At 42.1% G+C, this 27,350-nt stretch overlaps 1 protein-coding gene across 1 annotated transcript in view; it reads right to left on the reverse strand.

The window, feature by feature from the left end:
* The window catches only part of LARGE1 (LARGE xylosyl- and glucuronyltransferase 1), a 345,951-nt gene that overhangs the window by 310,742 nt on the left and 7,859 nt on the right, over positions 1-27,350 (reverse strand). The gene's annotated exons all lie outside the window — the stretch shown is intronic.

Genomic DNA, 27,350 nt, shown 5'->3' on the forward strand with positions numbered 1-27,350 from the left:
CCATCCTTGCTGAATCTGAAATAGAAGCAACAAGGACAGATTTATTGTAGAAAGAGGGACAAAAAAAAATAGGTGCTCAAGGGTAGAATGGTTCTAAAAGAAATGATGAGAAAAGTCAGAAATGGGGAAAGGAAACTGGCAAAAGGTTCTGAAAGTCTGAATGGATATATTTTGTACCTTTTGATCTTGAAATTCTTTTTTGAATTTGGTATTTCCAAGCTGTAATTTCTCACAGCCACTAAGGTAATGGATTCTTTTTTAAAAAAGAAAAAAGAAAAAAAGATGAACTTATTTCTCAGGTTCCACCATAAGGTGGCACCTTCCCAAAAGTGGATAGAAGAAAACTATTTCTCTTATTTAAACATAGAAGAGCTTGGGGTCATTAGAATTCATAGCTGATCAGCAGTAGACCCAGGACACACAGAAGAAAGCACAGTTTCACATGACATATCATTAAATCACAGAACTCGCGCAATAAGCACTAGGCTTAGATGGCTTTATTAAAGGCTAGGCTAGGGTAGATGATATCATCAGCATCATCTTTTCTTAAATTTGTTAGCTGCTTTATCTTGCCCAGGGCAACTCAAAGTGACTTGCAAACAAACACACCCACATAGTAACATTAAAACCAATGAGGAAAAGAAGTACACTAAAACCATCCCACCCATTTTTAAAAGGCCACAGATAGTTAAAGGCCAAAGGCCTGGTTATATAGGAAAGTTTTTGCCTGGCACCTATGAGGCATCAGGCATAAGCCTGCATTTTATTAATGTTTGATCAGGACTTGTATATTAAAGAGGGCTTAGATTTTCAAATGTTTCATGCCAGGCAAGAAGGCTAGCTGCTTAAGAAAACAGTGTTTTCCTCCTCTTAGACAAGGGGCCCCTTTTGATTGATAGCAGAAAGCAATTCTCAAAGTCATAAAAGCTGAAATTACAGACTGAGTAATGACACTGACCCTACATGTTACAGAAGATAACAAAGGCAGAGATAAATATAATTAGGAATGGGCAAATAGTAAAATGATACCATGGGCCTCTCTTAAACCTTGAGCTGTATTTTCTAAGGCCAGAGGCAAATGGGGAGAAGCATCTAGCTGACAGAGAAAGAGAGGTTTTTTTGGGAAGTCTTTTTAAAACTGTTTCTTTCTTAAACTGAGAGAAAAGGCAACTGGCTTGGTTGGGGAAAAAGAAGCTTCTTCCTATTTTATTTTGAGGCTGGAAAGGAGGGTGAAAGGGGGAGGTGTAAACTAAAGAGCCTTCTTTAAAAACTGTTTTTTTTACTGAGTTCCTTCCTTTCTACTTTGAGAAGCTTTATTCTTTTAAAAGGTTACCTATGATAATGTATGAAATATATTAGCTTAAATATATTGGCTTAAATGTAATTATGCAAAGGATTTAACAAATGCTAGAAGAGTTGTATTTATCCTGGAATTAAGTCAGCCAGCAGTTTAGCCCCCCTGCCAGACAGGAAGACGCCATCAAATGCTGTCCTGATATATTAGCTGTCAGACATTTGTTTAGAAACCTTCAAATGAAGGATATCTTTCAATGTTGATGTGAAACTCAAGATCCTTGACATATGTTTAAGATAAAAATTTAAGATTAACCATTTGTTTTAGAAGGCAATAGGGCAGGGAGGGCAAGAGGTGAGCTGGTAATTAAGATTCCTTGTTGAGACACATGTAAGATATATTACTACTTATTTGTCATTTATAGATGTAACAATATATAGCTGTTTGTGTTCCATATAAGGACAGGAGGATGTGGGTGTATCTTTTAGGATTGGATATAGCAATCAGCCAATAGGAAATCCAACTAGGCTGATTGGACAGAGGCAGCCACAGGAGGAGCAAAGGGGGCTGGATTAAGGGAATATAAGGGCTGGCCATAATGGCAGGAGCCAGGCCAGAGCTTGGTAACCATATACCACTGTGCCTCTCATTTATTTGTCTGACAAATAAATAATTATTTTAATTTCTCTATTGCTGCGTTGAATATTTCATTCCAGCTAAGCGTTAACCACAAGCAGGGTGCTACATTTTATGGTGCCCCTGTGACTCGGATAAGTGGTCTGCTGGAACGCAGCCCCTTCGCTCTACTGAGCAGGGTACAAGAGAGAGGATCTCTAAACTGCTTACCCAAGCGCGCACTGGTAAATTTTTCCAGGGGGAACGCAGAAGTCTCGTCTGTCTGATACCCTGCTCACTGGCGGCGACGGACCGGGGGGGAAACGGAACCAACCAAGGGTAAGTGCACAAAGGGATTTTTGGCCCTCCAATTAATTGGGAGGAAGAGAAGTCTTGATCAAACTTCTGCGTCTCAGTAAGTGGGAACTGAGTACGCTAGGTGGTTGGATACATCAGATGGTGATCTGGTGGGGGAAAAGGGAAGAATGGGAGGTAGTGTGTGGTGAAGTATCTAACGCATTGTATGTGTGAGAAAGTACAGAGCAATCTGTAGCTGATCTGAGTGTGGAGTGGGTAGTACTTCGGTTCCCAGTGAGGCGACTCCATCTGGGCAAGGAAACCCACGAAGCGTGTGTGTGAGTGACTGAGTGGATACTTCACAGGGCCATACAATGGGAGTTGGGGGTTCAAAAGGGGAAAATACACCTCTTGAATGTATGTTAAATAATTTTAAGAAAGCCTTCTCAGGGGCGTATGGAGTCAAAATGACGCCAGAGCGCCTGAGAACGTTATGTGAATTAGAGTGGCCAAAGCAAAATACTGAATGGCCATCTCAAGGAACCTTTGATATAAATTTAGTAAGCAAACTTTGGTCTAACATCGCCAAAGAAATTGGAGGGTGCCCAGAACAATTTTCATATATAGATTCTTGGCTGAGCACATTAAATAAAAATCCTCCATGGATAAGGGAATGCAAAGTCCAACGATGCAAATTATTGGCTGTAAAAGCCGAAGCTAGGAAAGGAATCTTGCCAAATAAACTCAAACCCATTTTTGAGGGACCAGAGGAAGAGCTGCTTCCACCTCCACCCTATGCTCCACATCGAAGGGAGCCTAATCCAAACACTCCACCAGTTGTAACCCCAAGGCAAGAAAGTGGAATGAATAATGGGGCTGGAGTCACAGAACTTGATTCCTTGATAGATTATGATAAATATCTTCAGGAGGCATTGGAGGCCTATAATAAAGCCCAAGCAGAAGTGGTTATTCCATCTGTGAGTCCCAGTAGAACTCCATCTACAGTCTCTTTTAGTGAAACAACTGATTGCCTACCCCAAACCCCTGTACATCCAAGTCCTAGAGAATTATTACAGAAGTTACAGGGAGACCTTAATCGGTCAGCAAGCAATACAGCCAGGCGTATAAAGCTGCTAAAAGAACGCCTTGGGACAAATACCATCCCCTATGATTTGAGGCCCCTAGAGCAAAGCGAAGAGAAAGATCACGTAGTAGCCCCTCTCAGAAGAGTATTTGATGCACTTGAGGAGCCTGTGCTGGTTAACGGGCAACTCGGACCACGGCCACCTCGAACTTCGACCCTGCAATATATTCCATTCACGACTACAGATCTGATGAATTGGAAAACACACACCCCATCTTTTGCAGAAAAACCTCAGGCTATGATGGACTTGGTGACTTCAATAATAAATACTCATAGTCCTACTTGGACAGATTGCCGCCAGCTCCTGAATACTCTGTTCACCACTGAGGAAAGGAGAGACATAATTGAAAAGGCACAGATATATTTGCGTGAGCAGGCCAGAGTGGGAAATATTTATAATATTGACCGTCATCTCCAAGACAACTTTCCCTTGGAAGATCCTAATTGGGATCCAAACAATGTAATTCACCTGGCCAGACTTACCACCTATCGCCAGACGCTTGTGCAAGGTATCCGCAGGGCATGCCAGAAGCCCACTAATATGTCTAAAGTCTCAGAAGTAGAACAGAAACCAAATGAGAGTCCAGGAGACTTTTTAGAGAGGCTGCAAGAAGCCTATCGTATATGGACTCCTTTTGACCCTGAAGCCCCTGAAAACAGCAGAATGATTACTGCTACATTTGTGGCCCAGTGCGCTTCTGACATTCGTAAGAAAATTCAGAAATCAGAAGGATGGGAAGGGATGCTGATGAGCCAAATTATGGCCATTGCACGCCGAGTTTATCGGAATAGGGATGAGGCTGAGAAACAAGAGAAGAAGAAGTGGCAGAAGGAAAAGATGGTAATGCTAGCCACAGCAGTGAAGCAAGACTACCGCCCCTTAAATGGAGGAAGAGGGCGGGGAAGGAATCCACCACTGGGAAGGAATCAATGTGCGAATTGCAAGAAGGAGGGTCATTGGAAGCGGGAATGTCCTGAACCCCTGAGGTTGGAAGAAGTACGCCCAGGCCCAGGCCCAGGCCCAGGCTCCGGCCCAAGAAACCAGGGACGGGGACGGGGAATGATCCGAGATGGAAGATATCAGAGACCTGGACAAGGACGGAGTAGGGACAATGTCATTGGACTGGCAGAGGAGGATTTTACCCAAGACTAGGAAAGACCGGACTCCATAAAGTTAGGCTTCCAGGAGCCCACGGTCACGATCCAATTAGGAAGCCATTTAATAGACTTTATGATTGATACTGGGGCTGAATACTCAGTACTCCCAGAACTATTGCAGAAAAAGGCATCCAAAAGTGTAGTCATTAAAAGTGCCACTGGTCAGTCAGCTAAGAGGTCTTTCCTCCAACCTTTGGAATGCCAGATTGGGGGACATCGTTTAACCCATCAGTTTTTGTATATACCTGAGTGTCCAATACCTCTCTTAGGTAGAGATATGCTGTCCAAATTGCAGGCCCAAATCACCTTCACTCCTCGAGGTCCAGAAATGAAACTGCCATCAAAGGCAGCAGGAATAATTTCCCTCTCAGTACCTAAGGAACAATCATGGCGCCTAATGTCAGCCCTGCAAGTCCAACCCACATTGGATACAGAGTTAAACAAGCTCCTCCGAACTCTACAGGTGCCACCAGGAGTATGGGCCGAAAATAGCCCACCAGGAATGGCCAAGAATATAGCTCCAATTGTAGTAACCTTAAAACCTATGGCTACCCCTGTATCTGTAAAGCAATATCCTTTACCCCGGCGAGCAGCAGAGGGCATCCAGAAACATTTGGACCGCCTATTAAAATATGGTCTGCTTAAGCCCTGCCAATCAGAATGGAACACACCCCTTTTGCCTGTTCGAAAACCTGGGACAGATGAATACAGGCCAGTGCAGGACTTGAGGCTCGTAAACCAGGCTATCGAGACCTTGCACCCAAATGTACCAAACCCATACACCCTGCTGAGTTTGATCCCACCAGAAGCAACATTTTTTACTGTATTGGACTTGAAAGATGCATTCTTCTGTTGCCGGCTGGCACCACAGAGCCAACCTATATTTGCCTTCCAGTGGGAAGACCCTTTAACAGGAACAAAAGGCCAGCTAACCTGGACGAGATTGCCCCAGGGATTCAAAAATTCCCCAACTTTATTTGGCACTGCCTTGGCGAAGGATCTAACAAGTTACCCCTCAATACCTGGAGAAAAGGTGGTTCTGCAATATGTAGATGACCTTATACTAGCAGCAAAGGATTTTGATACCTGTAAAGAAGGTACAGAGGAACTGCTCCACTTGCTCTGGGAAGCTGGCTACCGAGTTTCCCAGAAAAAGGCACAGTTATGTTTAGAAAAGGTCAAATATTTGGGCTTTGACATCTCACACCAACAACGAGCATTGAGGCCAGAGAGGAAAGAAGCTATTTGCCTTATCAAGGAACCTACCACAAGGAAACAACTCAGAGGATTCCTGGGAACAGCAGGGTTTTGTAGACTATGGATACCTGATTTCAGCAGTCTGGCCAAACCCTTACATGAAAGCACTCGAGGTGCAGAAAAGGACCCATTCGTATGGGGACCTGAGCAGCAACAAGCCTTTTTAGTTATCAAACAACGACTTATGGAGGCCCCAGCCCTTGGACTGCCTAATTCGGAAAAACCCTTTCAGCTGTATGTACATGAACAGAATGGGATTGCAGCGGCAGTCCTGACCCAGAGATTAGGAAGTTGGAACCGTCCAGTAGCTTATTTGTCAAAACAATTGGACTCAGTAGCAAAAGGATGGCCTCCATGCCTAAGGGCAGTAGCGGCCACTGCAAGCCTTGTCAAAGAAGCTGATAAATTTACCTTCGGCCAGACGATGTATGTGAATGTACCTCATGCTGTTCTGACACTCATGGAATATAAGGGTAGTTATTGGCTAACGAACCCAAGGATGGCTAGGTACCAAGGCCTATTGTGTGAAAATCCCAGGATTCATCTACGAGTAGTGAATATGCTCAATCCAGCGACTTTGCTGCCCCTACCAGAGGTAGATGATGAAGAATCACATGATTGTCTCCAAATAATGGATGAAGTTTATTCCAGTAGACCCGATCTGAAAGATGAACCATTGAAAAATCCAGATGTTGTATATTATACTGATGGTAGCAGTTACCTGCATGAAGGTGCCAGACGAGCAGGATATGCTGTGGTCACCAATGAGGAAGTTGTGGAAGCTGAAGCTTTGCCTGCTGGCACTTCGGCACAAAAAGCTGAACTTATAGGTTTAACTAGAGCTCTGCAATTGGCAGCCGGATGTAAGGCAAACATCTATACTGATTCTAAATATGCCTTCTTAACCCTGCATGCACATGGTGCTCTATGGAAAGAAAGAGGTCTAATAGGAGCCCACGGGAAGGCCTTGAAATATGGACCTGAAGTAGAAATCCTGTTAGAAGCAGTATGGGCTCCAGAACAGATTGCTGTAATGCACTGCAAAGGTCATGGACGAGGAAGGGATCCAATAACCAGAGGAAATCATGCTGCTGACAAAGCAGCCCGAGAGGCAGCCCAAAAGCCTGTGGGAGGATTTATAGCAGCCCTCATACCAGAGGTAGTTCCAGAAGAAGTTAAACCTCACTATACCCCAGAAGAGAGGAAGTGGGCTGAACAGGAAGGAGCAGTTGTGAAGGACGGTTGGATGATCCTGCCAGACAATAGGATTTATGTACCTCATCATCTAGCAGGCACAATTGTAAGAAATTATCATGAATCTACTCACCTTGGCGGTACTGCAACCAGAGAGAGTCTCAGTCGGAAGTTGTATATTATTAACCTATCACAATTAGCAACTTGCATTTCACAGAAATGTGTTCTTTGTGCTAAAAACAATCCCAGGCAGGGACCGGTACAACCTCCTGGAATCCAACATGTGGGATATGTCCCCATGGAAAGCCTAATTGTGGACTTCACAGAGCTGGTCCCTTCTAAGGGATTCAAGTATCTCCTTGTGTTTGTAGATACTCTTACCGGATGGGTTGAAGCTTTTCCCACCCGAACTGAAAAGGCACGAGAGGTAACTAAGAGACTCCTGACTGAATTGATCCCGAGGTTTGGGTTACCTAGATGCATTGGAAGTGATAATGGGCCAGCGTTCATTGATCAAGTAGTACAAGAAGTATGTCGAGTCCTACAAGTGAAATGGAGACTGCATGCAGCCTATAGGCCTCAGAGTTCAGGGAAAACTGAAAGAATGAATCGGACTCTGAAAACCCAATTGGCAAAATTAACCCAGGAAACGGGATTGGGATGGGTAGATGTGTTACCCATAACACTGTTTCGTGTTCGGTGTGCACCCACAAAAAGACTTAAGTTGTCACCTTTTGAGCTCCTGTATGGGAGACCGCCCTCCTTTGTTCAGGATATTTCAGCTGATCTTAAACAAATAGGAGACCATGTGACACAGGGACAAGTGCAATCTCTCTCCCGTGTTTTTGTTTCTCTTAACAGGTGGGCCCTCGAGCGTACGCCGTGCAGCATTGCCGAGCCGATTCATCAGTTCCAGGCTGGCGATAGCGTATGGGTGAAAGAGTGGAAACGTGATCCACTTGCACCTAAGTGGCGTGGACCTTACACCGTCTTGCTCTCTACTCCAACAGCGGTGAAGGTAGCTGAGGTGACCCCCTGGATTCATCACTCCCGTTTGAAGAAGTCCGAAGGCAGTTGGACGTGCAAAGGTGACCCCTCTAATCCTCTTAAACTGACTCTCTCCAAAAACCCCTGTATCTAGCCCTACCGGGAACGGGCTAGGTCACGGGCAACATTAGACGACCGGCCTGCTGCAGCCACAACCTGGAAGCTGGCTGACCTGCGCACGCCTGAAGCTTGAGGAGCATCTGAACCAGCGATTGTGAAAGGACAGATTCTCTTATACAATTAATTGACTGCCCACCCCCTTGTGGAACAATTATCAGATATTACTCATTGGGGATCCTCGGGATATATGTTTTGGTCTTGGTGGTTCCCCATTTCTGTCACTGGGGGAATTATATTGGGACTAATATTTATTTGCTATCACAATAAGGTAATCTTTTGTGGGAGGAATGCATATGCTAGACATCAACATGATTCTATTAATCCTGATCCCTTGGGAAGGGGAAGGGTCCTTGAATCTGACCAAATTGACTAAATATGGATTCCGCCATGACCACAATATGTGGGTAGGTTTAGCTGAAATGGTAGCCAATGTTGCAAATAGGACCAATTGCCTTGTTTGCTCTCTCGGGCCAGATGATTCAGAGGGAGGTATGCCCTTATTACCGATACCATTAGATGCCATTGGTATGGTAAGCGAAATACCACACCAAACAGAAGTACAGAATTTCCCCGGATGGAACTCAACTAAACCATTACGAGTTATACCTGTACAAGGGGAATTCTGTGTACATAAATCATCAAGTGCAGCTGATTCTACCATGATAGGCTCTTCTCATTGTCACTATACTTGGGATAATATTAAGAATACCTGGGCACACGATACTACCTATCGAACTCGGGATGCCTTGCCCTGTGCACCTCCTTTTATTCATGCATGGAAAGTGATATGGAACATAACTGTGACAGAAAAAGGCAATCTAACATACTGCACTGTGAACTCTCTACCTCTTTTGCTATTTCGCCTTCTGTACTCCACGTACCAAAGACCTCAGACACGATGGTTGTGGTGGATATGTGGAGAATGGGCATACAAGAAACTCCCCTCCAAATGGAGTGGGACTTGTTTCCTGGGATGGGTATTACCACCAATGTGGATTATGCCCACTAATTTGGCCAAGCGTACACGAAGAAACGCTGATATTTCTCATATAGCAGGAGGAAGTACCCAAAGTTGGAGCGGTACTGATGATTGGCCACCAGAGCGCATTATAGCCTATTATGATCCTGCCTCCTGGAATCCTGGTGAGCTCATACAAGGGGCACGGGATCCTATTTATAATCTAAACAGAATAATTCGATTGCAAGCAGTAGTGGAACTTGTAACCAATGCAACGGCCCGGAGTTTGAGACTTATTGCACAACAGTTGGATGAAAGTAGAGCCGCCATTTTGCAGCTGAAAATGGGAATGGATTATGTACTTGCCAAGCAGGGAGGCCTATGTGGAGTCTTGAACTTGACAGGGAATGCCTGTTGCTTTAACATTTCAGATAATGGTGAGGCAATCCGTGTGTTGGCCACAAAGATGGAGAATATAGCACATGTCCCAGTACAAACATGGGAAGGATGGGATATGGGATGGCTCACCAATTGGTTACCTAATGTCACAGGACTCAAAGGGATACTATTGTCTTGCTTGTTTTTCTTAACGGTAGTGGTAATGGTTTTATGTATGATGCCATGTATCATTTCATGTTTTAGAAGTACAATTAGCAAGATGGTTTCAAATGAAACTCTACCTCATATCATGGCCCTATACAGAGCTTTACCTCAGGAATATGATGAAGGTCAAGCTATCAAGGACACTTGGGATGAAGGTCCTTGAGCTTGAAAGGGGGGAATGAGGCATCAGGCATAAGCCTGCATTTTATTAATGTTTGATCAGGACTTGTATATTAAAGAGGGCTTAGATTTTCAAATGTTTCATGCCAGGCAAGAAGGCTAGCTGCTTAAGAAAACAGTGTTTTCCTCCTCTTAGACAAGGGGCCCCTTTTGATTGATAGCAGAAAGCAATTCTCAAAGTCATAAAAGCTGAAATTACAGACTGAGTAATGACACTGACCCTACATGTTACAGAAGATAACAAAGGCAGAGATAAATATAATTAGGAATGGGCAAATAGTAAAATGATACCATGGGCCTCTCTTAAACCTTGAGCTGTATTTTCTAAGGCCAGAGGCAAATGGGGAGAAGCATCTAGCTGACAGAGAAAGAGAGGTTTTTTTGGGAAGTCTTTTTAAAACTGTTTCTTTCTTAAACTGAGAGAAAAGGCAACTGGCTTGGCTGGGGAAAAAGAAGCTTCTTCCTATTTTATTTTGAGGCTGGAAAGGAGGGTGAAAGGGGGAGGTGTAAACTAAAGAGCCTTCTTTAAAAACTGTTTTTTTTACTGAGTTCCTTCCTTTCTACTTTGAGAAGCTTTATTCTTTTAAAAGGTTACCTATGATAATGTATGAAATATATTAGCTTAAATATATTGGCTTAAATGTAATTATGCAAAGGATTTAACAAATGCTAGAAGAGTTGTATTTATCCTGGAATTAAGTCAGCCAGCAGTTTAGCCCCCCTGCCAGACAGGAAGACGCCATCAAATGCTGTCCTGATATATTAGCTGTCAGACATTTGTTTAGAAACCTTCAAATGAAGGATATCTTTCAATGTTGATGTGAAACTCAAGATCCTTGACATATGTTTAAGATAAAAATTTAAGATTAACCATTTGTTTTAGAAGGCAATAGGGCAGGGAGGGCAAGAGGTGAGCTGGTAATTAAGATTCCTTGTTGAGACACATGTAAGATATATTACTACTTATTTGTCATTTATAGATGTAACAATATATAGCTGTTTGTGTTCCATATAAGGACAGGAGGATGTGGGTGTATCTTTTAGGATTGGATATAGCAATCAGCCAATAGGAAATCCAACTAGGCTGATTGGACAGAGGCAGCCACAGGAGGAGCAAAGGGGGCTGGATTAAGGGAATATAAGGGCTGGCCATAATGGCAGGAGCCAGGCCAGAGCTTGGTAACCATATACCACTGTGCCTCTCATTTATTTGTCTGACAAATAAATAATTATTTTAATTTCTCTATTGCTGCGTTGAATATTTCATTCCAGCTAAGCGTTAACCACAAGCAGGGTGCTACACCTAAAGATATCAGGAGACATTATGTCATGTGCTCCAAATGTTACTGGACTCCAACTCCCATCAGCCCAGCTATCACGGTCAGGAATGAAGGAATGCATACTCAACAACATCTGGATGGCTCATTGTTGGCTACCCCTAGTCTACATACCAACTTAAAGCCTCGATTTATTGAAGCATTCCATGCTGAACATCAGATCTCTGGAACAAACAGCCAAAGATGGCCATCACCTTTGTGCGCTTTCCAGAGTCTAGCTGCTAGTGGAGACTCAGTGTTGGAATAGGGAGCTCATTGGGGTGGGGTTGGTAAAGGTGACATGGCAGAAGGGTGTAAAATTATGCATGATGTAGAAAAAGTGGAGAGATTTGTTTTTCTTCTCATATAGTGCTATGGCTCTGTGACCTTAAGTTAAGTTGAATGGTAGGAGAAGAGAAAGTACATCATTAAAATATGACATTATCTGCTATAAGTTGTAGTGATGGCTACCAACTTGGAGAACTTTAGAAAAGGATCCGACAAATTAATGGTGGATCAATGGCTAGTCTATCAATGATCACCCAGTCATGGTGGCCATATTACCTCCTGTATCAGAGTCCCTGAATACTAGTTGTTGGTATTTTAGAAGGGCTTTGGTACTCATGGCTTGCTTACAGGCTTCCCCGTAGTCATCAGGTTGGCCACTGTGAGAATAGGGTGGTGGACTGACTGGACCTTCTGACTGATGCAGCAAGGCAATTCTAAATATATAAATTACAGTACAGTGCAATGAAATGCAATGCAAGATTCCAGTGTAGCCTTGAAACCAGATTCCATCCTGTCCCCAATTTGAAATTATGAATTATTCTCAAATGAATAGCTGTAAAAAAAAAGTATGTAGCTTTCTTTTTGCCTTCTACATTATAAAGATATTTGATACCTCTGAAACGAGGATATGTCTGATGACTGCAAACTAGTAAGGGACACTTATTGGGACAATCATTTTAATATCACACCCTAGGATTAAAAATGGGTGTGCATGTATACACAGAGAGAGAGAGAGAGAGAGAGAGAGAGAGAGAGAGAATGTGTGTGTTTTAAATAGTATACGCCACTGCAAAGTGAATTTCTATCACCTACCCTGTAGGCAGAAGCACTTAAGCGATTAGAATTCACCAAGCAATAATGTCGATTCTTTCCTTGGGCGTTTGCCAACCACCTCTCTTTTCCTCTGGTTAAGGACACTATTAATTTAATAGTCTGCTGCAACAAATGCCTGTATCTGTGCTATTAATAGGCCAAATTGGTAAACATGGGAATTTATAAATGGTGATAAGTAAAAAGGGTTTTTCCCCCTCACACATGGGTTTTCACTCTTCTCAGTCTGAACAAAGGAGGGGGTATAAAATCAAGACAGTTTACTGCTTGTGGTTTGAATACTGTCAGACCTGTGGTAAACATCTGCAGTACAATAGTAATGGTGAGTGCACTAGTAGGAGAATCCTAACACAACAAACCACAGGAAAGCAGGAATTTGGGCTAGCAGGGAAATTCCTGTCCACAGGAGCAAGGCCTGGATTAGGAGCAGGCTGTTGTTCACAGGTCTGGAGATAAGAGTGAATGACCAATATGGCCTAATACTTCTCCACTTTGACTACAACTCCCATCATCCCTAGCTAACAGGACTGGTGGTCAGGGATGATGGGAACTGTAGTCCCAAAACATCTGGAGGGCCAAGTTTGGCCATGCCTGGCCTAAAACATAGAAAGAAGGAAGCTTCCTTCTATGAAGGGCCTGTTATCGCTTATGAAAATTGTTCCACCTAAAAATCCAATATTCTCGGCACGATGAATTTTCTTTTTATACAGTTTTGTAGCCTTTTGCCAGTGGGGCATCATGGCTAGGGAGGAAAGCACTAACATTCCCCTCATGCTGTGATCCCAAAAACAACCTAATTTCCACTTCTTTAAGAAGTTGTATGGTATGCATTAAGCTGAACTTCAGTTTGACCCAGAGGCTAGGCTCTCTATCCAGGGTAGGGTAGCTGGAACACCACCCAAGCTGGCAAAAGGCACTCTGGGCCATGGAAGCTTCCTTTACCTCCAGGCACAAAGAAAGGACCAAGGAGCACATCAAACTGCACGTTTGTTGCTTAAGGGGCAGCACAACCCCATCTTGTACAGGATAAATACAACACCGCTGGGCAGATGAACCACTCAACCACAATGCCACCATCTTACTGAGATTAAGCTTCAGTTTACTGGCTCTCTAGTCCATCCTCACAGCCAGATATCAATTTAGCTGCTAAATCTTAGCACTTCCACTGTTTGATCCGAATTTGTTGGACTTCAGCTGCCACCTCTACCTGTAAGTTACAGATAGCAACTCATGGTTGTAGAAACCTAGTCTTAAAATGTACATCATCCAGCATGAAAAATGCTTAGAATTAGGTTTGCTAAACATTGCCTATTCTGTCTAATCAAGGTGACTTTCGTCTTCTTTTCCTTAAACAGCAGCTCTGATCCCACAGGGCAAATGCTTCCAAAAGCGAGAGAATTGTGGGGGGTTTCCATCAATCTTGATAATGCATGGTAGACCACTGTTTAAAGTGAATAATTCCACTAGGTATGCAATAACCCTTGGGCACACTTGAATAAGCTTTTTAGTTCCCAGTACCAATACCAGTACTGCTACTTAGGTGTGTGTGTGTCTATTGTTACTCTGGAATCACAGTGTAAAATTTGGTATTGGCCAAAGAAATCAATATCCGAATAATATTTTTCTTGAAATTTCCAATCCAGGCCTTAATGCTATTAAGCCTGCATTGGAAGTGTTTGGGATTGCAACCTAAGACTTTGGAAACATAATTATCTGCCTATTGCACAGAGGATACACAAATACGTTAACTTTCTTTAATCTGTTATTGTGCAGAATTGGTTAATAAAATTTCACCCCACCATGGATATAAACACCTTATGAGTTCAGATTCTAAGCTATAACATCTAGTGCACAAAACAAAAGTGAAGCTGCACTATTTGCATTTAATCCAATTCACATCCCCAATTCTAAACTTAATGTGGAAGCAAGTCCCATTGATTTAATGGAACCTGGTTCTGAGTCAATGCACTCAGAATGCATATAGCCTTAAGCATCATTGAGTTGAACAAGACTATTGGCCAAACCCTAAGATTTACAGCACAAGCAAATGAACGCTTAGGGAAAGGAGTAGTGAGTGCAATTCCAATCCATCACCACAGACCATGTCAATATACCTGGGCAGATAACCCAGTACATACATTTACAATGGAGGTAACCAGTCTTCCGCTTAAATCCTAAACTCTGGAGCTTTCTGGCTTGTGAACTTGGCTGGCCATCTAATTTTCTGTAGTGGTGGGATTATCTCGTTTCAGACAAAAGAACAAAGGAATCAGTAATCAACTAATAAACTGCAGTGCCATATCCAGCTCCTATGACAACCAAAATAGAGGTATGCTAAGACTCACCTCCAGTTTATAATAAAAGCATTTCATTTCCCATGGTATGTTTGCAACACACAATATTATAGGGCACACACCTGTCGATTCAAACAGGACAATATACAGCCATAATAATAAAAGGTAAAACAGAACAAAAAGCTCCCACTCATTATGGATGACTTGAGTTCCCATTTGGGTTTATTATTTCCACAGTACCCAAAGTCTTTGGCTTGGTTGTGAGTTATTTCTTTTTTTAACGCCTACTGGCATTAATCACATACAGTACCATGTACTGTCACTATGTTAGAACACCAGCTCTTCTCTGAACTAATTATGTACATTGTACTCTGCTACAGTTCATTTACATTGTGCAATCTAATTCGTAGCATAACTAATCCCATATATATGTACTAGAATTTGGTTAATCTGTGGCTGTCCAATCAAAACCTACTGCAACTCCATTTCAATCAGCATTTTCCCCTAGTCTTGATCCTTGAAATGCACATCTTTTCCCCAGGGGGGGAAAATCCTTTTCATTTCCAAGCGTAAAAAGTATCTACTCTAAGGATTGCACCTTTGATTTTGGATGAATGCCTTCTTATTGGAAGGAGACATGCTAGAGAAATGACTCATACAGAGAAAGCAATGGACAGCCTCCTCTTTGGAGGAAAAGAAGGTTCGCTTGTCATTTTATTTGCTCTAAACAAACATATTGTTGTAGGCTTCCTTTTTCAAATGAATGTGAGAACTAAGGGTGTGTTCACATTACCACTTCAGAATGCAGTGAAATTGCCCCCTCTCCCCACCCCTGGTGTATTTCACAGTTCTTTCACCCCTGGCTATTCACATCAGACAGCTTTATTAATGTCAGATTCATTTTTGTCTCTGAAATGAATTCTGCACGCCAGGGCATTGACTGGGTGGGACATTGAACATCTTTACCCTGTGGAAAGGTGTTGGCTAGAAATGAATTGGAAACAGTTTAAGGACTCGAATCGGTGTGAATCTGATGTGAGAAACAACACATCAAAGAGTAGAATTTTATAACAAAGTATGGGATACCTACGCATTTGGGGTAATGTCGTGTGAACACAGATTAAAAACCCACTGCTAGAAATGCAGCGAGTGTACAGTAAGTGGAAGTGTGAACACAGCTTAAAGTCAAATTAAGATAAAATGGAAGCAGAGTGTGGAAAGTGAAGACAGTGTTACATACACTAACCTCTTGTAACCCACTAGGGGATGGTGCTTTCAAACCTGTAACTAATTGCTGATCTCTATGCTGCTTCTGCATGCAAAACAAATGTTATTACTTCAGTATTCACACTGACAGCTCCAATTAATAGTGCAACAGAAAAATCTTGGCAGAGGGAGCATTCTGGCTGAAGATAATAATGCAGCAATATTAGCCTATAACACTGTTGGATTCAGAACCTTGTCCAAATCAGTGGTTTTGAATCTTCTTTCTTTAAAAAAAAATCACATAAAATTAGCAATAAGCAGGTTCCCCTCAGAAAGAATCAAAATTGGGTGGGTATATTGTGGGTTGGGGTGGAACTCTCTGAAGAATTTTTAAAAGCTTGTATTCACGCCCCCTCACCAAGAATTCTCTCCCAGCTCAGAATATGTGCACGCATATTGTACCAGCCCCTGCAAACAACATTTTGGTTTCATCTTCTCTGAACCCAACACCAGACTCCATTAGCTATGGTGAAGAGCTGCTTTGAAAGTTAAACACAGCAATCACCCACAGTTTCACTGAGAGGAGTTAATATTAAGTAACTTCGGAGCTTACACCTACACAGAAGACCACACTTTGGGCATCTGTGCTGCTAAAAGTTGGTCTGATATACATTCTAAGTTAGAGGAAAGGCTTCTGTAGGAAACAATGTTCTATTTATAATACAGCCAAGCACACTACGAGCTGGACAAATTCATACACCAATTATGGGCTTCAAAAACACCAGTAATATAATTCTGTGTGTCTACTTGAGAAACAGTTTTTCCTGTCAACTAAATCCCGAGTAACAGATTTGTAGTTTGCAGTTCTGCATGAAAATTTCAAAAGCTAAATATTTTCAAGCCACCTTTCATAATACAGAAGCATATTGGGGGAAAGGGTAGCCTAGGACCTTTTCCCTGGCAGGTAAGTCTAAGAGTGTAGAGAATATCTAATGCAGGGAAACATTTAGAAATTCTATGCACTACCTGATATATCATATGGTACAGCCCTTCAGCAGATATATCTCTGGGGGCTTCTGCTCATGCATTCATGTATTCAATAAGTGTCAAGTATACTAGAAATCAGCCCTGAGTGCTCACTGGAAGGACAGATCGTGAAGCTGAGGCTCCAATACTTTGGCCACCTCATGAGAAGAGAAGACTACCTGGAAAAGACCCTGATGTTGGGAAAGATGGAGGGCACAAGGAGAAGGGGACGACAGAGGACGAGATGGTTGGATAGTGTCCTCGAAGCTACCAGCATGAGTTTGACCAAACTGCGGGAGGCAGTGGAAGACAGAAGTGCCTGGCGTGCTCTGGTCCTTGGGGTCACGAAGAGTCAGACACGACTAAACAACAACAACAACATACAAGAAGGAGCTGAGTTTAAGTCATAAACTCAATGTGGTACCAAGCCTCACACTCCTTTCTAGCCTCAGTTCTTCATTTGTAAAGAGGAAATAGTGACATATGATTCTATATCATTATTACAAAGACAAACAAAAGGCTAAACACTTCACACATTATAAATTATCTGCTACTACTAAGTTAACCACCAATGAAGCTTCAAATGAATTAGAAGTCCATTGTCCTGGGAAAACAGCACAAGGAAAATTCTTTAACAAGTATCTAAATTGCTGTTTCATGGAGGCGTCATATTTATGCTCGGTTGAAAAAAATGTAGCCGAACAGTTCAAAGTAGGCAAAATATTATGAATTCTTTTTTAATGCAAGCATTAAGAAAGTTACACTGACTGGAGTCTGGTTATCCATTACAGCAAGCTGTTAATTACCGACTTCCATTCTGTTTTAAGAGGTATCGGGTTGAAGGAAGAAATGGGATAGCCTTGCAGGGAATCGTATCTGCATATTTCCTGATATAGTGCTTACTAGCTTAGCACAGACACGTGAATTCTCACCTCAAGGAGGAATCTTTGCGTGCCAAGCAGTGAACTGACAGCTCCCCACCCCACCCCGCCGACACCTTTACAAATTATCTTGATCAACAAACACATTTTTGTCCCTGAGAGAATGCATTTGGCTGCCTTTTCAGCCAGATCTGGAATCAAAGTGCAGGATGTACCATTAAATCTAAATATGAATTCTCAAGAAGTTGCATTCCAATTCTCTCAGAGTAAGCTTTCTTCTGATGCATGCATTCTGTTACCTTGCTTTCAACTAGCTGTTGGGCAATGTTACCACTGAAGATTTACAACTGGCAGATACGCTATTATGTACAATCATACTGTATTGAGCTATAGGAAAGATGTTGTTTTGTTTGGAAGCCAATACTACCATAATCAAATTTACAATGTTAATGTTGGTGGATGCCATCTTCCAAAAACTTAAAACTCATAATCAACCAAACAACATACCACAAGCTTAGAGAAAAATCTAGACTGCAGTAGAGTCATTTGTCATTTTGTTCAATCCTGCAAGCTATGGTTTGTGCTTACCTGGAAAAAAACTGGACTCAAACAATGGTTTCCAACCTTGATTTTCATCCAAATGGCTTACCTCAAACTGGAAAATGAGGGTTAAACTGCCACATGCAAGGGAAGTGTGTTACTCTGATGGTTCAGCCAGGCTCATTTACATAGGACCAAACCATGATTTGGCTTCATGTTGGAACCCCTTCATCTCACCCCAATACCACTCAGTCAAGTTTAAATGAACATAGAGATGTATCCATCGCTGAAAAGAATAGCTTCAGTGTTCTTCTCTTAACAATGAAGAGTCCATTACAAATTATTGGCTTTATTGTTGTTAGAACTAAAATTATTCAAATTGCAGTTAAGTACTTAGAGCCTACAGAACAGGCTAAACTATAAACAATGCAAAGTATCAGGAATTATGATCGAAACTGCTTTCCAACTTTAAAAAGTAGTTGAAATTGATGTAAAAGAAAATACTAATTATATTTTTAAATACTTGCAAAGCCTTCAGCACTTTGCCAATTTATTATACAGACAACAGAAAGAGAGATGGGAGGAAAGAAACAAAGTACTTTAGAACATTTGACACAGAGTCCATATGGCAAGTGTTGCATTCCAGATGCTACTCCCTGCATTTGTCATTTTCCAGATACTCTTTGCAATTGCCTCTGGAGGGAAAACATGATATTGTACAACTCACACTTGAACAGTCTACACACATCCAGAAAACCAAGTACTCTAAGGACAGACTGTAGATACTATCCTACGACTGCAAGAAATAAATGAGAAATTAGGACATCATCAGAAATCAAGCTTGGATTCAAGCATACATGTGCCCTGCACACCTAAATCACTGTTTCTTAATGTTCCTGGCTGATACTGACCCTTCGCTGCATGAAAACGTATAACCAAATTGTCTATGAAAATATAGTCAAAAGTCGCCTATGAAAATATAAAGTGCAATCCTATGCATGCTTATTCAGGAATGGCTACCACCAATTCCAGTGCTACTCACTCTAAAGTAAGGGTGGATAGGTCTGCATGGCATATTGCCTATCAGTGGTGTAAGAGGTGCAAAAAAAGAAGACGGAAAAAAGGAAACCCTCTGCAAGGTTTAGGAGTAAGAGAGAAGAAGGAAACCTGTATCTGAATCCCTGCAGCAATCCAAATGCCATGCAAAGTCTGGGGGATGAGACTGCACTCCATTTGTTACTGATAACATTGGATAGACCAGTATGTGAAAGAGCCAGAAATCATGTTCACATGTATGGTCAAGGCAATGTTCTAAGCAAGTCAAACTTTTTAGGTCACCTTTGCTCCAAACACACGGGGAGTTGGAAGAAGGCATGGTGCTTAATCAAAGATCACCTGGGCTTAGATGGGACCGATTTTTCCCCTGACCTCAACCCCTCATTTTAGACACATCCATCCCACTTGCATCTAAATGAATGCCTGAGTTTCCAGTAGGTAGACATAGCAGGGACTAGTACCTCTCTTATTTATTTAATAGGATTTTGTATCTGGGCAAAAACTGCACCCTGTATTCCAGTAAGGAGCTGCCTTTTATCCAATTTCTGTGTGCACACGCACACACACTCGTGTGTACCTGTGTGTGTATACATCCACACACTTATTAGGAGGCAATAAAATTCAATGTACATGTTCAAATCCTGCCCAAATTTGCACCTGCCGTTTCCAACAAACAACAACAGTAGTAGTGGCATTTGAAGTGGTACTTCAAAGTGTGTTCAAACTATTTTGCACACATAATTTCAGTGAACTCTTACAAATGGTCTAGTGAAGTAGGCTATTATTATTTTCATGCAAAAGGAGGAGGTGTTGAAGCTGACAGAATGATGGCTTTCCAAGACTGCCTAGTGAGTTCCTGGCTGTGAGATCTGAACTGAGAGAACATTGTGGCTCAGTGCTCAGGCATTTTTGGTGACTATTCTATAGCACCTCTTGAACTTCAATCTAAATCAAGTTAGACTAGATTCCACATGAACAAGCAATTAGAAATTCAAGTCCTCTAATATGGGGACCAGATGTTGTCTACCATCATCTGGGGGCAAGGCTCATCTTCAGACCAGCTCCAGTCTGCCCCACAGAACCCTTTAAAAAAAAAAATCAGGTCCACAGCCTCTCCTCAGGTCCACACTCTCTTCTGGTGGTTGTGTAACCCTCCTCACTGCCCAGTTCTCTCTTCACCTTTAGGAATATGATGCCTCTTCACTGCCTTCATAAAACAGTTATTAAAGGAGGATTCTGTGGCAGAGAAATGATACTTATTTCAGAAAACCAAGTATATTTACTGCAGAGAGTTCTGCCAGGTACCCGCTGTCTTCTACAACAGAATGGTTTTTCATTGTTACTGATATTTTTAGTTATTTCAGAGTTATTGAATTTCTATAACACCTCTTGCTGATATCAAGGTGTTTTACAGCTTAACAAATGCCATATGAAGGAGGAAAGAGCTAGGATTCAAAGACAGCTAGACTGCAATGTAGTACTGCTCTGTTCAGTTGAATATCCTTGAAGTGCTAATTCCACTCACACAGAGTAACTAACAGGCCTCACTAAGAGTCCATTCATAACCACTCCCTTGGGCTCCTCACCTGGTTTGAATCCAGACTCATAATGGGTTTGCGATTATATGGACAAGGAAAGATGGTGATTCTGCAGCCTGCTGCTCAAAAATAAAAATGCATTCATTTCCTTAATTTTTAGCAAATGCAGAAAGCTAGTTAAAAGTTTCCCAAATAACCATGTTGCTTGGAGTGTCAAAAGAAACGGATGAAGTGTGGAGTTCTTGGGTGATTAAAAAATTGTTGGCTAGCTGGGATGGGGGTGGATCTGAGTCTCACAGGTTTACCTGATAGGTTAATTTGGATCAATTAGCACAATTTATGTGGGGTCTGAAAGCACATGAGGCCACTAAGCAAGTCTGGTGGCTGCATGGATGGTGTCTGGGAACCACATCTATGCCACACCTGGGTTCCATGCTAGAAGACAGAAAGGATATAAGTTATATATATAATCAATATGAAGCCAGTGCCAGTCTACAATGAAGAGGTAGACACGATGTACAGCACATACATTTTTAAAGTAAACAAATATGAATTACGTAGAAACTCTGAAACAGTAGATTAAGGCTCCAACATTATAACTCCTACCGAACTGAATAGAACCTTATTCTGAGTAGCATGCATTGGATTGAACTACACAAACTTAGGTGTGAACAACAGGTGCTCTTGGTGCTTCAATTTATTACTTGCCCTTCACCCTAAGGTCCCAGGGTGGGTTACACCAATTTCAAATACAACATTAACAACAATTTCGAAACTTACAATTACAAGAAAAAATGTACTCACAAAAATAGGGTGGGTTCCGGAAATATGCACCTTATACATACTACAATTTACATATGCCACAGCAAGCATGGCCAGTGGCCAAGGATTATGGGAGTTGTAGTTCAGCAACATCTGGAGAGCCAAAGGTTCCTCACAGCTAACAGTGAAAAAGAAAGGCAGCCTTCTTTGTGCCACCACAACAAAGAAGGCACTGCACCAAATTCCTCTGAGCAACCGAACACAAAGCAAAGCCTCATCTCTTCCTAGAGAAATGTCAAGGAGTCTCCTTCATATGGCAGCTTTTACCACACAGGGAACCATTTATGTATAGCATTTCACCAAAGACTGGACAAGGTTCACAATGCCACAGCAAAACATCCAGAATGAATGCTTTAAAGCGAAGGGATGCCCAGGGCATGTGGCAGGCTGCTGCATGAAGTTTATCATGTGGAAGGATTCACCACATGGATTGATTCCATTTCCTGACTGCTGTTGTTGGTATCTGTTTTAGGAATGCACCTTTGGGGTGAAGTCAAACAGTTGAAAGGTTGCAGCGCCTGCTATGGCTGTAGAGACTGATACGGAAGAGGCATGTTTTGATGCAGCTGGAGCAAATGAAGGCGTCTGGTTGTTCTGCTGCAGATGCACCATGTTGTTTCTTTTCTCTGCGCTCCTCCCAGCAGTCATTCCTCCTCTGGCCATTGCTATATATGAATGGCCTGACTGTCTCCAGCCACTGCAGTCATCTGTAAAGGATTCCCACATGGCGGGGTTGACGTTGCAAGCCTTCATGTCATGTCTGCAGAGTTTGTTCTGCCAACAGGCCTAGTGCCTGAAGCCAGCTCCCTGTAAAGTATGTCTCTGGGGATCCTGCCATCTTCCATTCTGTGGACATGACCAAGCCCATGTAGATGTGTAAAGCCAAGCTTCAGAAAGAGCTACAGAAGGAAACCACAAGTTTAAGCCAAATTCTCTGCCCAAGGCAGGAGATTCAAATCATTAAGATGACCCAGAAGAGAAAGCAAGGGATGCCAAAATTCAGCATGCCAAAGGCATGTGCAAGAAAACAAAATCATTTTATGGGTGATAGTAGGTAAGACACACACAGGAGACCAAGCTGCAATTGCACACAGATATTATAATTAGCACAGGCATTAGAAACATACTTGGAAAAGTGCTGTGCAGACAGCTTGGCTATGGGAATACAATTTAAGATGCTGAGGGCATAGCACGTATCCCAGTTTACACTTGTGACACATGAGCCAAATGGCTTGGTGAAGTGTACAGACAGAATAAGCAATCTCCTCACACATCTCAATATTTCCGAGACACCTGGAAGCAACAGAAAGACTGTGCAATGAAGGCAGTCTCCATGTCACATACCATTCAATAAGTTATGACCAACAGGTGGAGCAACAGTCAACCTGTGAAGGCTGTTTCTAGCAATCACAACATAATTATGGCCTTTGAAATGTTTTGTGGGTTTTTTTAAGAGGGAAAAAGCTGGTTATCATACCTGCCTTTCCACTTTCATTGTACAACGTGGTTTACAAATAATAAAAGTCAAATGAATACATAGTCAGTGTATGAAGCCCATAGGTGTAAATCCAGAATCCAATGGGTAGGGAGAGAGGGAGCAACCACAACAGAAGAGCAATAAAGCCACCATTCTTTAAAGCAGGCATGGGCAAACTCAACCCTCCAGATGTTTTGGAACTACAACTCCCATCATCCCTAGCTAACAGGACCAGTGGTCAGGGATGATATGAATTGTGGTCCCAAAACATCTAGAGGCCCGAGTCTGACCATGCCTGCATTAAAGGCTCCAGAGAATAAAGCAGACTTCACAACACTTACAACTTATTTCTTTGTCTGTCTGTCATTGCTACCTCCCATTCTTTTCCCAGGCAGAAGTAGACGGCAGCTCACCATAAACAAACAAATATAAAAATAAAACAATGATCAACATCACCACCAATCAGTAGCAGTAAAAATACAAAGTTGTTTATAATCTGAAAGCCTAGACAAGAAAACAAAGTCAGCAGCAAGCCACTGTTTCTGCAATGGGCAAGCACCTTCTAAGCAATTTCTGTGAAAGGAGAGAGTGTGTGGTGTGTGTGGCCACCTTGTATATTTTTCCTAGTACTGAAGAATGCTCCCTGCTATTATACAGCAACAGCATCATTTTGTGTATGTGTTGTGTGATCTCCACAATTAGGATTAGCAAGACATGGTTATTTCCATGGTAAGCCTAAGTTGTTGGGGCTGGTTGTCTCTTTAATTTTGTGCTATGCCATGCACCCCTTGGCAACTATTTTGCAGTATGCCCCCTCTACAGCTATTTTGTGACTGGTGTCCATGGCATTTTCTCAAAATTCAAAATGTGCCCGCTGTCCCAAAAAAGGTTGGTGGCCCGTGGCCTAGATCTCTCTTACATATATGATCTCACCAGCCAAATACTTAGTTAGCTAGCTAAAGTAGTGCTGCCTATTTTATTCACCAGAAAGAATGTGTCTTTATCCAAGGACTTGCATTCATAAAATATTGATCAATGGGCATGGACACAAATAGATCCTAAGAAGGAAGAACAGAGGAACATGCAAGAGTAAGGAAAATGAGAGAAGTGAAGCTGTTAGAAGTTGTTGGGTGAAGACGGAGGGTGTTTGCATCTAGCCTATTACAGTGATTTTGCTTATCATCTAAGTGCAACACATAGAAGTCACCAGAAACATAGTAAATCCTCTGAAGCTATGAAATAATGCATGATTGAAGTCACAGCAGGGGAGCCAACTGCCCCCCCCCCCCAAAAAAAGCATTAGCCCTAGAACAAGTGTGTTTTTGCATTACAAGGTTATGGCTAAAAAGAGAAAAACATTTTAATTTACCACACAGTCATGAGGGGAGGAAGGAAAGGATGCTTTCATTCATTATTTCCTTTCAAGAACACAGTGGAGAATCAACGCCTCCAGATCTGATTCCCCATTCAAATGCACCAACATAAAGACCAAACATCCACCACAGATCCACCTTATATAGCCAAACTAATAAAAGTTGTGTGTTCCACTACCACTCAAACAAAACAGGATCTGAAGTGGTTCTAATTCAATGAAGTTGTCTACTCAAATTCACCTTGATTATTCCAAACCTGGTACTGCACATATAGCACACTGTTAGAAATATAACCCTATCTGCACCCAAAAGCAATCAGAATGAGAATGTCTTTCACCACTTCCATGAGATGCTCAGTGTCAAATTGACCTACAGGCTGTACTGTGTATTAAACTTTATTTATAGCCATCTTGCCTCTAAAACCAGCAAAGCGTAAATTGTTACACCTTCTATCCTATACTATCCCTTGCTCCTGAACAGACATTGAAAAGATTCCTATCTTTCTCTAGCTTCCTCTATGTTCTCAATTTGAGCTCTCCTATCAGGGGGAGAGGGGGAAAAAATCTGAGCCTTTAGGTAGTGAAATGTGTTTGACTTACTCTGGCCTGTCACACAACACACAGATATGAACTTTCTCCAAGAGAAGGAAATTATACAGCTGAGGGCCATCTACTGTAAACACCTTTTAATATTATTATGCACATAGTTCCTACTCTTAAGTGATTGTCCTCATTATCGACAAGCGCAAGCCAGTAGACAAGCCAGACTAACAGTCATCAAAACTAATAGGGCAAGACTGAGCCTCCAACACATCACATTCTGGCACTGTTTTATGAAAGGTGAGATTCCAAAGCCCAACTGAATTTAAATGATTTTGTCCTCAAAGCAGGTGGCAGGTTCATCACAGCAGGTTGACAATGTTTCAGTGGAGACAATGCAGATTCGCCTGCCTATTCACCACCAGAAGTACTCTGCGGGATGGCACTTTGCAGACACAATGGCAACTAAGCAGAAATATTTCTTCAGAGTACCACTGCTATCATATAATCTTCAGGAATGGGCTATATTCAGGGTTGCACAGATGCTGCTAGAGCAGAGGAAATCTGTAGAATATGGCATTGTGCATAGAATTCAGCTTCCTGGGATTTTTAACTTTGCTTATTAGGTTTTTTTCCTTTTTTTTCTTTTAAAGATCCTAAGCCATTGTGATTGCAGAGATCAGGTTAAAAATGTGAAATGTCATCTACTGAAATATCAGAAGCCAGAGTTGGGGAACTAGATTTCTAGGAGTTAGAAGGAAAGATTTATTCAGGTTGCAAAACTGATTTTCTAATGGTGCAGCATCTGCATTCTCTCAATACAGATTTTTTTTAAGCATAAAGAACACAAAGCCCAGGCTGTACTTTCGTTACCTGATTCTGGCTATCTCCCTTCCACTTACTTTTGCTTCAGGCCCCTTGTGAACCAAAGCCACTTATTTCTATAAGACATTTCTAAGCAGTGCACGTAAAAACAATATATAGAAAACGGAGCAAGAAAACAAGAAAAATGTACCATAAAACCAAACACTACTTTAATAATGCCTGCTGGTACAAGAAAGTCATAGTCACACACCTGACCTTGCGCTGGGAGGATGCCTGAGGACAGTCATTGTCACAGTGGCTACAGTCAAGCCACTATTCTACAGGCTGTGAAGCCATTGAGAGAATTTATCAAGGCTAGTGGGCAGACCCCACCTAAACTCCAGGGCCTGGAGAATGCTGGGATCATGTTGACTCCATGTGGGATACCATCCAAATCAAGTAAGATGTTTACTAAAAGTAACAGGGAATCAGTGATAGGAAAGAGAGGTGATGAGAAAGCAAATGAAGGGCATAAGAATGTAAGACCAAGCTGGATCAGGCCTGTGTCCCATCTATACCAGCATCCTGTTCTCACAGTGGCCAACCATACGGCCAAGCAAAACATCCTGCAGTTTCCAGGAACTAGTATTCAGAAGCATACTGTTTCCGACAGCAGAGGAAGAACATGTCTAGCATGGCTAGGAGCCACTGGTATCCTTCTCCTCCATGAATCTGTCTAATCCTCTTTTAAAACCATCCAGGGTTGGTGGCTATCACTGCCGCTGGTGAGAGTTTAAGTATGCACTGTGTGAAGAAGTGCTTTATTTTGTCTGTCTTCAATCTCCATATATTCAGCTTTGCAGTGCAGTGCAGTGCAGTGCAGTGATTAGAATACTGACTAGATCCAGTGAAATCTGGGTTCAGATCTGCCTTCAGCCACAAAACTCATTTGATGAGCTGAGAGCGCACTGTCTCAGCCTACCCTACATCACAAGGTTGTTGGGAATGTAAAATAAGAGAAAGGGCTGTGTATGCCACCCTAAGTCACTTGAAGGGCATGAGATAAAAGCAATAAAGAATAAGAGTTTAATCTGTGGCATTGTGCAGGTGTGTAGTGCCATCTGTGAATTACTTTAAAAAGTAGTTTCTCTCATTGACTTAAAGAGTCTCCCCCCAAGAAGTTTTGGGCCAGCCTGTATGATCAATTTACCAGTGCAAGCTTTCGAGCACTGGAGTTATGTATGAAAAAGCCATCTCTGGGAAACTGGAGGCAATGCTTTAAGTGAACAGAGACAAATCACTGCCTTCTATCCTTCTGTGCCCATGTATGAGCTATGAAGGAGCTGAAGCAGCTGGTGGACCTTGGAGAGCTTATCAGCATGAGTCATATCAGCGAAGCGGCTGAGGAGAAGGTGGACATCAGTCAGGCAAACAGAAATCACAAATATGGCTGTAGCGGTTTCTTTGAGTTCTGCCTTCAGAACCAGGTCTT

Source organism: Podarcis bocagei, assembly GCF_964188305.1.
Source record: "Podarcis bocagei genome assembly, chromosome: 10".
Classification (NCBI taxonomy): Eukaryota; Metazoa; Chordata; class Lepidosauria; order Squamata; family Lacertidae; genus Podarcis; species Podarcis bocagei.